This window comes from Peromyscus maniculatus, chromosome 4, assembly GCF_049852395.1.
Source record: "Peromyscus maniculatus bairdii isolate BWxNUB_F1_BW_parent chromosome 4, HU_Pman_BW_mat_3.1, whole genome shotgun sequence".
NCBI lineage: Eukaryota > Metazoa > Chordata > Mammalia > Rodentia > Cricetidae > Peromyscus > Peromyscus maniculatus.
The window spans coordinates 30300839-30317736 of NC_134855.1; the positions used below are offsets into that span (position 1 = coordinate 30300839).

General features: G+C 42.2%; 1 pseudogene; it reads left to right on the forward strand.

Moving 5' to 3' along the window:
* Nucleotides 1-4453: 4453 nt before the first annotated feature.
* On the forward strand, nucleotides 4454-5984 carry LOC102912838 (T-complex protein 1 subunit theta pseudogene; annotated as a pseudogene).
* Nucleotides 5985-16898: the final 10914 nt, after the last annotated feature.

The following is a 16898-nucleotide window of genomic DNA, read 5'->3' on the forward strand; positions in this document are numbered from 1 at the left end:
TTCCCGAAGCCAGTCATAAAAATTAGAATTCCTTTTCCCCAAAGTAGAGCATGTAAAATAGACACTTGTCGTTCCAAACCAACTATGAAACCTAAAAATGTCATTCTCCCCTCTCTCCGAGGGAAGACTCATTCCAGCAGGAAGGAATGCTTGCTGTACAGAGCAAAGGAGAATCCAGACAGGCTGGGATCCTGGGAAGAGGACCCTCTGTTGAGGAACTACAGCCATCCTGTATGCATGCCTGTCTGTGGCTGTTCTTGATCGCTAATTTGTTGGTCTGTGAGCATGTATTTTCTTTTCTTTCTCCCCCCATCCCCCACCCCCACCCCCGACAGGGTTTCTCTGTGTAACAGCCCTGGTTGTCCTGGAACTAGCTTTGTAGACCAGACTGGCCTCGAACTCACAGTGGTCCACCTGCCTCTACCTCCCAAGTGCTGAGATTAAAGGTGTGAATCACCATCCCCAGCTGTGGGCATTTTCTTGATTGCTCATTTATGCAGGGGAGCCGGGCCTACTGCGGCAGTACCATCCCTTAGACAGGTGGGCTTGTGCTGCGGCAGTACCATCCCTCAGACAGGTGGGCTTGTGCTGCATGAGAAAGGATGCTCAACGTGAACCTGACAGGAAGTGGGTCAGCAGCTCACCTACCAGGTTTCTGCTTCAAGTTCCTGCCTTGGCTTCCAGCCTTGATGAACTGTAACCAGCACAAGGAAAGAGACCCTTTCCTTCCCAAGTTGCTTTTGGTCATAGTGTTTATTCCAGCAACAGAGAACAAACCAGAAAACACGGACCTTGCTGGGTACCCACCTCCAACAGTCTGTTGTCATGAGAATGGAACTTCCGCCCAGTCACATTTCCCAAAGCTGCCCACTCTTTATCTATCCTGAGCATAAAAACTGTTTTCCCTGAGCCTCTGGGTGTTTCCTTCTGATGGCTTCATTCAATGCTAATGAGCTGTTTAACGAATTCGTTATGCTGTTCTGTTGCTCATTTTTTTCAGTGGGGGTGGACGTTGTGACCTTCACCAAAACTAAGGAAATGATAATGCTCTAATATTATCAAACTGTAATGTACAAAAATGTAAATGTGCAGTTATCCTCAGACTCAGCAGTTTCACTCTGAGAAGTTCACCTCAAATGGTAGTACACAAAAGTGATCCTAAGAGGCTGTATAAAAATTAATATATGTTGCTTATAGTGAGGAATTCTCTCAGTTTATCAGGACCTACTTACTTCAAGGCTGTAAAGATTGTAGCACAGAATGAGATAGATCTACATGTAATTATAGAGTTGCTCAATTTATGGCTTATTTCCAGATCTTCCTGCCTCAGCCTCCAAAGTGCTAGGATTTCAAGTTTATGCCACCATGCTGACACACCGTGCTATGCCAGTCTGAATGTCTAATAAAGATCGAAATTGAATGAGATCAAACTTTTTCTGGAGCTTTGGGTTGAAGCCAGCGCCTATGTGTGATGGGTAAGTGCACCCGGCTCCCTGCTTCAAACTCTATCACCAGTTGACACTTTATTCATATTCTTGATATAGCACGGTGTCTTTGTCTCCTGGAAAGGTAGATCAAATGCCTGGACAGGAGCAATGTAATGGAGAAAGGGTTCATTCGGCTCATGGTTCCAGGTTGCTGTCCACCTGCAAGAAAGTAAAGGGGGCAGAAACATGAAAATGGATCACATCACATCCACAGTCAAGTGCAGAAAGCAATGAACTAATGAATGAACAATGAATTAATGCATACACAATAAATTAATGAATGCATACGAGGGCTTAGCCCGATTTCCCCTCTCTTACACAGGATCCCTTGCTCAGAGAATGGTAGCACCTACCACCAACAATATTACCACAGGGACTCACCTGTGGTAATCTAAACAATCCTTCATTTAAATTTCTCCAGGTGATCCCAGCTACATTGTGTTGTAGCACAAATCTTAAAAGGTCTTATTAATAAAAACAAACCCGGAGCCAAGTATTGAGGTGAATGCTGAATGATCAGAGAAACAGAACAAACCACATCCAACCTCACCTAGCCAACTTCTCAGCTGATCTTGTTTCCTCAAACGGGAAGCCTCTGAGTCCTCACCCATATGGATCTCAGCTGAACTGCAGCTAAAAGCCTAAAAGCTTAAAAGCCTCTAGTTCCTGGTCCTCACACCTTATACCTTTCTGCTTCCTTCCATCACTTCCTGGGATTAAAGGTGTGTGTCCTTCCCAAGCAAGATATGAGATATCAAGCGCTAGGATTAAAGATGTGTGTCACCATGCCTGACTATTTCCAGTGTGGCCTTGAACTCACAAAGAACTGGATGGATCTCTACCTCCAGAATGCTAGGATTAAAGGCCTGTGCTACCACTGCCTAGCCTCTATGTTTAATATTATGGCTGTTCTGTTCTCTGACCCCAACATAAGTTTATTGGGGTGCACAATATATCAACCATATCATGTCAAATTGACAAAATGAAACCTAATACATGATCATAAAGACCCTTTCTAAAGTTTTAAAATATTGTAGCAATGTTTGATATTTTCATAAGCTGCATTTATGTTGGCAAAAAAAAAAAAAGCCACAAGATTATACTCTAAGAAGGTTTGTTTGGTTTGGTTTTTGTTTTTTTTTTTTTTTTCAACATACTTGGGAATAGCCAACGGGAAATTTTCTTTATTTTTTTTCCAAGTCTGATCATTTATTAATTACCCTTAAAGAGTTATTTTTTACTGGATTCAGACATGTAAGTAGAAGCTCTCTGCTTCCTTCATTCTCTCAGCCAAGGTTTAGCAATTCTGCAGCCTTCCTCCCTTTTCTTGGTGCGTCGTTTCTTCAGAGCAGTACCTGAGGGTCTGTGTGGAAGGCCACGTGGGGTTACAGGATGCTGAATCTTCAGGGCTTTCGTCTTGGCTTCTTCCCTTTGTTAAAGGACATCCCGCCAACATACTGCTGGACCTCATCTTCTTTAGAGAGACTGAAAAGGTTTTCGGATTCTGTGAGCTCTTTGGCGCCTCAACCGCCAAGGCACAATAGCCTAGTAAAAGGCACAGTAGCCTAGTAAAATCCATTCTTCCCTTTTTTACCAAGTTGAGAAGACTCCTTGCCTGATGGGAAGACCTTGTTTGTCATTCCCACTGACTCAGACCACACAACCCTTCCATTCTTCATGCAGAACATCATCAGGAATTTCTGTGGCTATTGATTTCTCATAGAAAGTACAAAGTTTGCTTCCTTGTCCGCGTTGGTGCACCTCTGACAGGTGATGGCTGGGAAAGAGATAGATACTCAGCTTCATCTTGACACACGCAGCCCACAGGCAAGAAGCAGCAGGAAAGGGGCAGGGGGGGGGGGAGGGCGGGGGGGGGGGGGGGGGAGGGCGGGCGGCGTTGCAAGCAAAGGGGAAATTCAGTCACCACCTTGCTAATAAATTTTAAGCATTCATTCATTCATTCTCTCTCTCTCTCTCTCTCTCTCTCTCTCTCTCTCTCTCTCTCTCTCTCTCTCTCTCTCTCGTGTGTGTGTGTGTGTGTGTGTGTGTGTGTGTGTGTGTGTGTGTGTGTGTGTGTGTTTAGGACCAATGAGGTAGCTCACTGGGTAAAGGTGCTTGCTGACAAGTTTAACAACCTGAGTTTGAGTTTGGCCACAAGGTGAAAGGAGATGACGAACTCTACAAGTTGTCCTCTGATTTCCACAAGTGCTATGTGGTGTTCTTGGATACATGGACACACATACACGGTCTTGGTCTCTGTCTCTCTCTCTCTTTAGCCATAAGTTTTCTCAGGTCCCACCCAGCCCTGTGGTCCCTCAGGCACTTATAAAATAATCATTCAGAGACTTAATATTAGTTATCAACTGTATGGCCTACGGCAGGCCTCTTGCTAGCTAGCTCTTATAGTGTAACTCAACCCATAACTATTAATCTGTGTATCTTGATGTGTTCCATGGCTTTACCTGCATCCCATTACATGTTGCTCTTAGGATGGCAGTCTGGCATCTCCCCCAGTCCGCCTTTCTCTTTCCTGTCTCTCCTTGGATTTCCACCTGCCTCTAAGCTGCCTTGCCATGGGCCAAGGCAGTTTATTTACTAACCAGTGGGAACAACACATATTCACAGCATACAGAAAGACATCCCCCAGCATATCTCTCTCTCTCTCTCTCTCTCTCTCTCTCTCTCTCTCTCTCTCTCTCTCTCTCTCCAGATTCAATGTTGTTCTTTCCACAATCTCCAAACCACTATATGCAGAAATAGAAAAATAAGTATAACAGGTATGGTAGCATGTGCCTGTGATCCCAGCATTCACAAGGCTGGGGCTCAATGATGAGTTTAAGGCCAGCCTGGGCTATATAGAAAGACCCAGTCTCCAGGGAAGAGGAGAAGCAGCAGCTGTGCTTGCCTGCTCCTCAGTTCCGCCAGATTTCCAAAGGAGCACATAAACAGCTTCTTGCAAGCTGGCCATGTCACTTCAAGGCCCTAAGCTTCCAGGCTTTTTCCAGATGCTCAGGGATACAGCAAAACACTTCTAGCATTAGAAGAGGCTATGTATAAAAACACAAGCTTGCAAGAAACTTTCCCAGACTTTCTCACAGCATGGGGACCAAGTGGAAAGAATTAAATGGTTCTCAGTCTCCCGGAGAGCGGTTCGTGACAAAAGAGGCAACGCCCATTTTGAAAGATCTGGAAGCCCAGCATCCTGCTGCAAAAGTGATGTCTTGGCCTCTCATACTTGAGAGCAAGAGGTTGGGGATGGCACAAACTTCGTTCTGATATTTGCTGGAGCTCTTCTGGAGCTAGCCGAAGAACTTAGGGATGGTTTATCAGTTTCAAAGACGATAGAAGGTTATGAAATAGCACACAAAAAGCCTACGAGCATTCTCCTGACTAGATGATGGGGCTCTGTAAACCACTCGGGATGTTAATGAGGTATCAACTCTACTTCTTACCCCCAGAATGAGCACACACTATGAAAACAGCACAATTTGGGCATGCTGCCTGCTCAGCCACATGTATCTATTTCTCTTGATTCCAGTCATTTCAATGCTGATAACGTCAGAGCTTGTAAACTTGTGGGCTCTGGTATTGCATGGGTTGCTGGTTTGTTTGTTTGTTTGTTTGTTTGTTTGTTTGTTTGTTTGTTTGTTTTTAAGAAGGAAACTGAAGATACTCTTGTCCTTTTGAGGGCATGATAACAGAGATGAGGGAACCATGCTGATAAAGACTGCTAGAGAGCTGCTGGATTTCATTAAAGAAGAAAATCTCAGGGGCATACAAATCAAAAGCTATTGTGGGTGCTGGTGAAAATTTCATTACAACATTTATATAAGGTGACAGCATGGCAGGCATGGCTCTTTGTTATGCAAGCAAATACAATGTTGATGAGACTCAACTCAAAATGGGATCTCAGGAGACAATAAAAGAGTTGGAGCTACTGCCCTTCCTGGATTGACTCCTCTTGGCCTGGAAGAAGGAGGACACTGTAACAGCCCTTGCCTCACAGAAGTTAAAGATACACGTGTTTTCAGTCTTGAGAAAGGAGGTGGTGCTATTTCTACTGTAGTGCATTGATGTTCTATAGACGATCTGATGGTTGATATAGAAAGGGCAGGAGATGATGGTGTTCTAATGAATTTGAGTTCTTATAGGGGATAAACATCAGAAATTGAACTGGCCAAACAGATCACACCATAGGAAGAGCCAAGTCCTGGACTTGAACACTATGCTAATAAACAGATTGCTGTAGCATATGAAACTATTACACAGGCACTGTCAGAAAATGCTAGAGTTAAAGCCAATGCTATAATCTCCAACATCTGTACAGCAAAGCAGAAAGGAAACAAAAATGCTGGGTTATATTTAAAGACTGAAGTTCTGCTGTAAAAGCAATGTTGGAAGCTGGTACTAGATGCTTACTTGGAAAAATATTGGATGATTAAATTGGTTGCTAACACTGCAGTTGCTGTACCTAGAGGTCATTGTAGCTAAACTATCTTGTGGGTAAAAGCCTTCAAAAATAAGATAGATTGAGAGGAAGAACAACATGGCTGAATGGCTTTCTTCTGTAGCTGAAGATTCTATAGTATTCTTAAATAAAGAAGTGCTTTGTTTTTCCATTTGCTGGGCAATTTTTTTTAAAAATTAGCATTTTGGTTTTCTTTTTATCTGAAATTTTTATGGAGCCTCAGAGTATTTCAAAATACTCAAAACAGCCTTTAAAAATAACAGATCTGGAGGACTCACACATCTCAATTTTAAGTATTACCTTAAACTTACGGTAACTGAAACAATATGGGAATGACATAAAGAGAAACCTGGTCAGAAATAAACTCTCACTTATATGCCACTGCTGGTTTGGATCTGAAATGTCCCCAAAAGGCCACATGACAAAGGTTTGATCACTAATCTGTGGTGCTGTTGGGATGTGAGACCTCGTCAGAAGAAGTTAAGTTGATGGGGCCATGCTCTTTAAGGGACACTGGGACCCTGGCTTCTTCCCTGTTATTGGTGGTGTTTTTTACTCTTTTGGGGTGCCCACCACCCAGCTCCTAAATAAATCACACACAGAGGCTTATTCTTAATTATAAATGTCTGGCCTTAGCTTGGCTTGTTGCTAGCCAGCTTTACATAACTTAAATTATCCAGTCTAGCTTTTGCCTTTGGGCTTTTACCTTTCTCTATTTTTGTATACCTTTCTTTCTTACTCTGTTGCTGGTTGTGTAGCTGGGTGGCTGGCCCCTGATGTCCTCCTCCTTCTCTAGCTACTTCCTTCTTTCTCCCAGATTTCTCCTTCTATATATTCTCTCTGCCTGCCAGCCCTGCCTATCTTTTCTCCTTCCTGCTTTGCTATTGGCCATTCAGCTCTTTATTAGACCATCAGGTATTTTAGACAGGCACAGTAAAACAGTTTCACAGAGTTAAACAAATACAACATAAACAAAAGTAACACACCTTAATATCCTACAACACTTCCCTTCCCCTGTCTTTGCTTTCTGGTCACCAGAAGTACAACAGCTTTACTTTACCTCACTTTTGGCCAATGATACAGTTCCATGCCACAGGCTCAAAGCAACAGAGCAAAGGGAGCATGGACTGAAGTCTTTGAAGCTGTGAACTAAAATCTGTCTTTCCCCCTTTAAAGTTGATTATCTCAGATATTTATTTCCCCTGACAGAAGGCTGACTAATAAGGTGGTGGAATAGTGATGTGCTACCTTGGGCTAAGGGATGATCAAGTAGCTGGTAAAAACATCCTTTCTGGATATGTCTGTAGAAGTGTTTCCAGGAAAGGAGGCTGGAGAGATGGTTCAAAGGTTTAAGAGGACTGACTGCTCTTTCAGAGGTCCTAAGTTCAATTCCTAGCAACCACATGGTAGCTTACAACCATCTATAATGAGACCTGGTGCTGCCCTCTTCTGGCATGCAGGTATACATGCAGACAGAACACTGTATACATAACATAATAAATAAATAAAACTTTTAGAAGGAAGAGGAGGAGGAGGAGGAGGAAGAGGAGGAGGAGGAGGAGGAGGAGGAGGAGGAGGAGGAGGAGGAGGAGAAGGAGAAGGAGAAGGAGAAGGAGAAGGAGAAGGAGAAGGAGAAGGAGAAGGAGAAGGAGAAGGAGAAGGAGAAGGAGAAGGAGAAGGAGAAGAAGAAGAAGAAGAAGAAGAAGAAGAAGAAGAAGAAGAAGAAGAAGAAGAAGAAGAAGAAGAAGAAGAAGAAGAAGAAGAAGGTGGTTTTACCAATGTGTAGCGTTATCTAGTTTACTGTGATTCCAGTAGAATAAAACATAAGGAAAACAAAGCCACCAAGGACACCTCATTTTTAGGACAGGAGATCTTACCACACAGAGCACTCTGATTTTGAGTTCAGGATACAGCTGTTTCTGCCTCAGACTCCCAAGGTCTAGAATTACAGTATATAGCACCACACTTGGCCAAACTCAACTTATTTTATTAATTATCTTTTCATATTTGTTGTTTTATTAGAAAAAGAACATCTGTCTCCTGCCATTACTGACTTAGACTGGCGACATATCATTAGCTTCCCCGTGCCCCTGGCTTGCAAACAGCAGATCATGGGGCTTCTCTTTTGTGGATGTTGCATACAAAATGTCTCAAAACCATTCATTGGGAAGACTGTCCTTTTCCCATTGAATGGCCTTGGTACTCATCTTGATAATTATTTGGCAACATAGTTTATCAGAGGAAACAGCAACCTACAATGCACATAGATAGGTTTTCATTATGAGGAACTGGCTCATAGAGAGAAGCCCCATGAAAACATAAATCAAAATCACCGTGAGGCCATACACTATAACCTTTAGGGTAGGATGGAAAATAACTGCTGGGTGGTGGTGACACATGCCTTTAATCTCAGCGTTCAGGAGGCAGAGACAGGTGGATCTCTATGAGTTTAAGAACAGCCTGGAATACAAAGCAAGTTCCAGGACATCCGGAGCTGTTACACAGAGCAATCTTGTCTCAAGAAACCAAAAACGGGGGTGGGGGTGGGGGGGGGACAATAGCAGTAATGATAAAGATGTGAAAAAGTTGAAACACTTGCTTAATGCTGGCCATGATGTAAACAGTACAGCTTCATGGAAACAGTGTGGTTATATTCAAAGTCTTGTAATTATAGAACCCAGCATTCCATTTCTTTCTCAATATACACCTAAAACTGAAGGCAGGGCCTCAAAGACCTATTTTTGCACCCATGTTTTGTAACGTTTTCATCACAGTCAAAAGATAGAAACAGCGCAAATGTCTACCAACAGACAATTTGGGCCAACAGAATGAAGTATATGTGCATGTGCGTGTGCGTGTGCGTGTGCGTGTGCGTGTGCGTGTGCGTGTGTGTGTGTGTGTGTGTGTGTGTGTGTGTGTGTTGTACACAGGAACGCTGGTGCTGCTCACCACTAACCCTTGTTTTTCTCCATCAGACACATGAACAGCTTTCTCTTCCTTTCTCACTGTCATTGAGCGTAGACATGTGATTCATCTGACCAATGAAATACTAGGGAAAAGGATGTTTCCCATATCTGGGCGGGACTGTTTAATTGCCCGTTGACACCTTTTGAAACACACCTTGCAAACAGTGTTGGCCACTGAAGTGACATGTGGATGACAGCTCCACTAGAGAGCCACCTGAACCTGCAGCCAAACCTATGTGAATGAGAAAACAAACTTGGGGATTTTAAGACATTCAAGTTTTTCTTAACAGCCTCGCCTACTTTACTTTATCCTATTGTATTCCACTGTAATAAAATAAATAAATAAATAACACTCAAACATCTACAAATAACATTTCTGATTCCAAATATAGAGGAAGAATTTGCCTTGTGAAAGACCCTGGATCCAATCCCCAGTGCCAAAATAAATAAATGAATGAATGAATGAATGAATGAATGAATGAATGAATGAACAAACAACAAATAGCAAATGAACAAACCAAAGTGTTTCGTCTACCCACACTCTCAATTCAGGACCACCTTACCTCTGGTCACTGAAATATTTGGGGGTTTTTATACACAGCAAAATGATTTTGCCACAATTTCCCAAAAGACACTGAGGCCTTTTAATTCATTTTAATTCTGATGAAATCGATTTGGAAATGGCATTAGATGCCACAGGTCAAGGACTGGGTGCCACTACTCCAATGTCAATGACAAGCTCCAGGCTGAGGCCTGAACTTCTGCCTGATGGTTTATAAATATGGTTTCCATGACCCTATTGATCCCTCAGGTTCAAGGGGTTTATTATATCAGATGTCTGAAAGGATGCAGATGTACAGCCAAGTGGACATGCAAATGGACTGGGAAGGAGCATGGACCTTCCATGGCCTCTGCAGACAAGCCACACTCTAGGAGCCAACACACATTCACTATCTGGAAGCTCCCTGGATAGGATTCTGAAGAGTTTCTATGAAAGATTCATTACATTGCTGTGAATAACTAAACCATTGGCTTCCCTTCCTCAGAGGTTGAGAGGAGGGGCTAAAATTTCAAATCATGTTTGGATCTTTCTTCCTCTTGAGACTCCATAGAGACCCTGAGCCAACCACTCACCCCATTAGCACATCATCACATCACTCAATATTCCAAATGTCTGGGAAGCTGTACATCAGAAAACAGATTAAAGGATAAAAATAAACAAAAAAATCTTAGAATTTCACATAAGAAATCATTTTGGTTTTAGTTTGTGTTGTTCTGGTTTTTCCAGAGTTTCTCTCGGTAGCACTGGCTGACCTGTGTAGATGTAACCAATCGTCTTATTAAAGTAAGAAACACAGAGCCAATGTAAAAGAGAAAGCCGAGAGGTCAGAGCTCAGACATAAAATCTTACCTCCTGCAGTGCTCCTAACTTCCCCGAGAGAGAGCTACTTCCTGTTTGTCTGTGTTTAAATAGTCTTTCTGTTCTGCCTTCTCATTGGTTGTAACCCCAACCACATGACTGCCTCATCACTACCTGTAAGTACCGCCCTCCAGGTCTTAAAGGCGTATGTCTCCAATACTGGCTGTATCCCTGAACACACAGAAATCTACCTAGCTCTTCTAACCACCATGCTCTTGCTATGGCTCTAATAGCTCTGACCCCAGGGCAACTTTATTTATTAACATAAAATTAAAATCACATTTCAGTACAAATAAAATATCACCATAGACCTGGAACTCACTATGTAGACCATGCTGGCCTGGAACTTGGCCTGTAGACCAGGCTGGCCTCAAACTCAGAGATCTGCCTGCCTCTGCCTCTGCCTCTGCCTCCCAAGTACTCAGATTAAAGGCATTTGACACCACGCCAAGCTGATAAATGGTTTTTATATAGACCATGCAAGAATTTATACAACTAAAAAACAAGGCAACCAAATTTAAAAGTGAAAAAAAAATGTAATTTATATTTCACCAAAGATGCATAAATATACACATGAAATATATTTAAAATTACTACTCGTCTTGAGCATAGTCTTGGAAACAGAACTGAGAGTCCCTCACCCATGATCCCACCTGTATGTACTGGATGGTCTGCTGACAGATCCAGGTATTGTTATGAACCCTGAGAGGTGTACTTCCTGATCTGGCATGAGAGGAGGCAGCGTCATGAGGCAGTCTAATGTGTTCAATGAACTCATGGTCCTGCTTTTCTGACATGTGTTTGTTATGCCATGACCCCATATGTTCCTGATTTACTTCAGAAAGCACACAGGTGATAGAATTGTATTTGTATGAATAGGTTAAAAGATGAATCTGTGCCATGATTTGTGACAGACAGATGATAGCTGTTTATTTGCACAAATAAGATATCTGGTCATTTGCCCTCAAAATAGAACCAACTATTGTTTCATAAAACAAAGTCATTCAGAACAAGGTACTGATTATATAAATCTATAATCATATTTTAATTATTATCGTGTGTGTGTGTGTGTGTGTGTGTGTGTGTGTGTGTGTGTGCGCGCGCGTGCACACCTCTGAGGAAGACAGAGATGTCAGATCCTCAGGAGCTGGAGTTATAGGCAGCTGTGAGTTGCCTAATATGGGCTCTGGGAATCAAACTCAGGTCCTCTGCAAGAACAATATGGGCTCTTAACCAATGTGCCATCTCTTCAGCCCACAAAGCTACTGATTTTGTATGTACACAAATGTTAAGAATGTGGAGAAATGAAAACCTTCACACATTGCTAGATGGGAATATAAAAAATGTTATAGTCACTTTTTAAAAGTTCATCAGCTTCGCAAAAGTTAAATATAAATTTACCATATGGCCAAGAAATTCCACTCATCAATAGCTACCCAAAGCAAGTGAAAATTTGATCCAAAGAGAAGTGTATATATAAATGCTTAGCATAATCATCACACACCAGGATGTTTAAGAGAACTTCTAGCCTTCGACCTTCTGGCCCCCAAAGAACCACTATGAAGTAAGATCAGAACTATAAAAATCGATTTGTGACCCTGAGGATATAAGAATTTATACACATCACAGATGTCACATGTGGGAAAAAATCAGAACCACCTTAATGTTGAGCAGTAAGGAAGTGATAACCTAGCACAGAATTTATTTGCAACTTAGAAAAATGAGGTGCTGGAAACATATTCATAGAAAAAAGGACATAAATATATTTACCATTATTATGGAGTATTATTTTCATTATATATAATTATATATTATTTTCATTATATGCAATTTTATATAATATATAAATATAGATTAATTTCATTATATATAATGAGCATCTTTTCCTTTTTAATACTATGTTAGTCACTTTTTGTTGCTGTGGCACAGTAGCTACAAAACTCAATTTAAAGGAGAAAGGTTTGTTTTGGCTTACGGCATCAAAGATGCCAGTCATGGTAGGCTGGTACTGCTCTGGGGCTGAGGTGAGCTAAAACATCACAGTAGAGAGAATATACTAGAAGACAAAATGGCACAATTGTAGGGCAACTAAGAGGAGAAGACAGAAGAAAAGAAGAAAGAAGACAAAAAGGAGGAAGAAGAGAAAGGTCCCGAGAGGAGACACACCCTTCCAAGTTATAGCCCTGGTGACCTACCACCACCAAGGCACACCTCCGAGTTTCCACAACCCCAGTGCTGTTATCAACTGGAAAACACTCAGAGTAACACAGGCCCAGAAAAATTAAGGTCACGTGTTCTCTCTCATATACAGATCCGAGCTTCTCATTTTTTATATTGATGTGTTTGTGTGTAGAGGCCAAGAAAGGAGAAAGGGGACATGAGAGGTGATAAAAGGGGGTATCTTTTATTTATTATGTATTTATGTATGTATGTATATTTGTGTGTGTGTGTGTGTGTGTGTGTGTGTGTGTGTGTCTGTGTCTGTGTCTGTGTCTGTGTCTGTGTGTGCCATGGCACATGTCTAGAAATCAGAAGGCAACTTTCAGGAGTCTGTTCTCAGCTTGCACCTAGGCAAAGAGACCAGATCACTCTTGTTTCTGATCACTCTATACTCCAGGCTAGCTGGCCCACTAGCTCCTAGGTAATCCTCCTGTCTCAGTCTCCCTTTTCACCTTAAGACCTGCATACATGAAACTACAGGCTCCAGAGATCAAACTCAGGCTGTCGGGCTTGAGTAGCAAGAGCTTTGTTTACTGAGCCATGTTCCCACTCCCTAAGAAAAGATTTAAAGGCCTTCTGGGGAGAATAATAGAGCACGTGTAATGTAGAAGTAGGAGAAGCAATACTGGGGTAGGAGGTAGACTAAGGGGCTGAAGGCAGTGAGACAGAACCGAAGGTAGTCCCCAGTAGAGGGGACAATATGGAAATGCAATAAAGAAATCAGTTAGTGTGTATAAAATGAGGGCTGCAGAAGCTTGCTGTTCTTGCAGAGGACCTGAGTTCAGTTCCTAGCACCCACATCAGCTGGCTCACAGCTACCTGCAACTCCAGCTCCATGGGATCTGACTCCCTCTTCTGGTCTCCACAGGTACCTTCACATATGTGGCACGTGTGCACGCACGCACGCACGCGCACACACACACACACACACACACAGGCTATCAATTGATTAATTCAAAGTCCTTGTTTGTCCAATCCAATCACCTTTCAAAAGCAGCACTGCCTAAGGACCACACCTTAACATGGAGACAGCCCCGCAGGTGTGATTAGTGCTGTTTGAGACACAGCTCTGGCTCATGGCCCTCCCCCTGAGTTGTCAGTTTCAACAATTCCTCTCCTCTGCTGCCATTAAACCCAGAAATGTTAAGGCAGTACATGCTGCCATAAACCTAATCCCTGACTGTCATGGACACACAGCATAAGCAAGGGAAACATCTTAGTCATGTGAAATCGCTGAATCCAGAGTAATTTGTCACATCGGCACCACACAGCTTATTCTGTTTGATACAGACAGTGGTATTCTAAAGTTGAGAGGCTATACCTGTCAGGAAAGGAAAAAAAAAAAAGACAGCCCACAACAGTACCCAAAATACACCAACAGCTTTGACTTAGAGGCCGTCTCCACCCATTTTCCTTCACTGTAATAAAGTGGGGCTGGATACTTTCTAAAGAAAGCATGACCCTTTTTCAGTTTGAGACTCGAAAGAGTATAATAGGGACATCTGCTTGACTCTGATGAAGGCCTCATGGTGCATGGCATCACAGTCGTAGAGCAGCGTTGGGGAGGGGTGAGCTAGGCAGGGCAGACAGGGATTCCAGGAACGTGCATCCCTTGTAACAACCTAGTGTCTGCCCCTGCCCCTGTGTGTGTTTGTGTGTGTGTGTGTGTGTGTGTGTGTGTGTGTGTGTGTGTGTGTGTGTGTGTTCCTAATCCAGGAAGAGCCAGGTGCATGCTGGACAAGTGCTCTGACACCGATTCAGTTGCAGGAGAGCTGCCCTAATGCGTCCATCCTTAGAGTAGCAGCAGTGCCTTGCCCTAACCACCCTCCACAAGCCCAATCCTAAAGTCTCTACCCCTCAACACTACCGTCCTGGAAATCAGGCTTCCAACTCAAGCTCCTGTAATGGGAGCAACCTTACCAATCATGTGACAGGCAGTAAATTTACTTCTCAGGAATTGGAAGGCTGGGCCCCACATTATGTGGTTGAAAAACAATTGGCCAGGCTGTCACATGGTACAGCTTGGAAGGCAGATAATGAACTTAATTGGTTTCTAGACTTAAAAATAGTGCTTGGAAAACAGAAAATTAGTAGCATAGGTCTGTTATTATTGAGCACACTTTATAAAGTGTTATTTAAAAATCAGCATATCTTGAAAGCAGAAAAGAGAAAAAATTACAGAAATATAGACTTCTGGCACTTCTAATTTGGAAAGTCAGGAGCAGCAATCCCCAGGACTGTAAAACAAAAAACCTAGAGGCCCTTTGAGTAGCAAACACTGGGTAGAACTCTATTTGATGACAAAGATCAAGTAGCCAACAGTACCAGTGGCTAGGGAACTCACCTTCAACACAGGAGCAGCCAGGGACATTCCATACCTAACTACAGAAGTGAGTCTCCTGACAGAGAAGAGTGACTTTCAGACCTAGCTACTTCTGAATACCAGGTAGAGCCATTGTTAGGTAAAATTACCAAACTTGAAGAAGACCCCCCCCAAAGAAACAGAGAAGTTACTGTTTCAAACTCTGTTCTAAATATTATATATATATATAACTTTATGTTATATATAATATTATATATTTGCTATAGTTTGAATGTCTCCTTTAAATTTTTGTATTAGAAACTTAGTTCTCAAATTTATATTTTAGTGGCATTTTGAGGTGGGGCCTTAGGGAGATGATTGACTGCTGAAGGCTGGGATTCCACCAATCGGTTAAATACATTCTTGGGTTCACAGAGCCATAGGTTAGTGAGTTGGCATGGGATTAGCTTTGCTATGAAAGCTGGCTTTCTCTGGCCTATGCGTGCTCTGTTTCACCGTGTGATGCCATCTGTCATGTTCTGGTACAGAATGGGGCCCTCATCAAACTCCCAGAAGATAGATGCTGGCAGCCCACTTTTGGGTAGCCCAGCCTTCTGTGAACTAAACAGCCCTGTATTTTAAAAAGATTTTATTTTCAGTTGTGTGTGTCTATGTGTATCTGTATGTGTCTATGTGTGGGCATGTGCATGTGAGTGCAAGTGTCCAAGGAGGCCGGAAGCAGCAGATCCCCTGGAACTGGATGCACACAGTTGTGAGCTGACTGATGTGAGTGCTCGGAATCCAGCTCGGGCCCTCGGAGCCATCACTCTAGACCCCATACTCTGTTATTTTATACACTTGATCTCTAGTATTGTGTTACAGTAATAGAAAACAGACGGAAACATTCTTCATATTTTTGAAGGCTGTAAATGATCTTACTATTTCCAAATAACAAAAGAAATGAGTTTTTTGAGGATAAATACAAATATTTACTACCAATTGTACAGCTGAGACAATATCTCATTTGTAATAGAATGTAAAAGTAATGAACATTTCTGGCAATAACTTTAACACTTAGAAGTAAAATATCAGAAGAAAAAAATAATCCCTTTCTGGCAAGAGAATGTTTTCTAGACTGAGTGATTTCTGCCGGTATTGAAATGCAAACATAATTTTGTTGTTGTTGTTTTGAGACAGGGTCTTACTGTATAGCCCTGGCTGGCCTGAAACTATCTATGTAGACCAGGCTGACTTGAACTCACAGAAATGCCACCTACCATCTTAGTGATGGGATTAAAGGTATGTGTCACCATGCCTGGCTTGAATTTAATCTTGTTTCCAGGTCCTGAAACATGTCAGAATAAAACCTGTCCAAAGATTCCTTGGTCAAAAGAATTTTACTTTCTCTAAGTGGGAAGCTTTAGTTTTTTGTTTGTTTGGTTGGTTGGTTGGTTGTTTTTTTTGTTTTTGTTTTTTGTTTTTTTTTTTTTTTTTTTTTTGGTTTTTCAAGACAGGGTTTCTCTCTGTAGCTTTGCCTTTCCTGGAGCTCACTTGGTAGCCCAGGCTGGCCTCGAACTCACAGCGATCCGTCTACCTCTGCCTCCCGAGTGCTAGGATTAAAGGCATGTGCCACCACCACCCGGCGGGAAGCTTTAGTTTTATTAAGGGTTTCTGTAAATTAAAAACAATGAAATGTTAATAAAATGGGTTTTCTCCCAACTAAATAGACTACGAGAGGGCAGCACTGAGTTTTGACTTCAGACATTCTACAGCACCTAGCACCCTGCAGGGATACATTCCAAAATTTTCAATCTCTTAAACTGATTCTTTCTAATGAAAATGTAGGAGAAGCCAGGCATGGTGGTGGATATCTGTAATCCTACATGGGTTGAGGCAGGAGATCAGAGGTTGAAGGGCAGCCTGGACTACATAATGAGACCCTGTTTCAAAGGACACAAAGAAAATGAGTAAATAAACAAGAAAAATGTAAATAAAAAAAAATGCTGGCCTTTACAAGGTGTTTTTGGGGAAGGGA